Raw genomic sequence first — 710 nt, 5'->3', positions numbered from 1 at the left:
CTCCCCTCCAACCCATTCCCTGGGGGCTGGCGGATCCAGCTCCAGCAGGAAGAACTGGTAATGGAGAATCCAGAGACAGTGCAAGTGAGGGAGAGGGTCTGTGAGGGCATCACCAGGCCTGGGCCCGACTCCTGCAGCTGCACCTCAGACAGGACACCTGAGACAGAGAGAACACAGTGAGTCCTGGGCTCAGATCCAGGGTTCCCATCTCCTCATATCTAAGCCCTTTGCTCACTCACATCTGGGAGCTGAAGGAGGGTGTTTACTCCTGGAGAATAAAACCACTAACAGTAACCAGATCATGAGAGAATATACCCCCAGATCCCAGCTCCTGAGCTGGTCCTCATGTTTTGTGGTCCTGAGCGCCCCCTGGTGTCCTCAGCGCCCCCTGCAACTCAACCAGGCTCCCTCCCTCAGGGAGGTCTGTGTCTGGGCTCACACTGACTTTCCCTTACTGTGTCTCTCACACAGTAATACAAGGCCGTGTCCTCGGTGGTCACAGAGCTCAGCTGCAGGGAGAACAGGTTCTTGGACGTGTCTCTGGAGATGGAGGTTCAGCTCTTGAGGGAGGGTGTGTAGTAAATGTTTCCATCATAACCTATGCCCCCCATCCACTCCAGCCCCTTTCCTGGGGGCTGGCGGATCCAGGTCCACCAGAAACCACTGGTTGTGATGGAGAATCCAGAGACAGTGCAGGTGAGGGAGAGGGA

At 56.3% G+C, this 710-nt stretch overlaps 1 long non-coding RNA gene across 1 annotated transcript in view; it reads left to right on the top strand.

The window, feature by feature from the left end:
• Positions 1-710, top strand: part of LOC107184695 — a 45,136-nt gene that overhangs the window by 15,326 nt on the left and 29,100 nt on the right. The gene's annotated exons all lie outside the window — the stretch shown is intronic.

This window comes from Myotis davidii, unplaced genomic scaffold (genome assembly GCF_000327345.1).
Source record: "Myotis davidii unplaced genomic scaffold, ASM32734v1 scaffold127, whole genome shotgun sequence".
In the NCBI taxonomy this organism is placed as follows: Eukaryota; Metazoa; Chordata; class Mammalia; order Chiroptera; family Vespertilionidae; genus Myotis; species Myotis davidii.
Note: the sequence above shows the minus strand (reverse complement) of the source record. Positions and strands in the feature narration are given on the sequence as shown.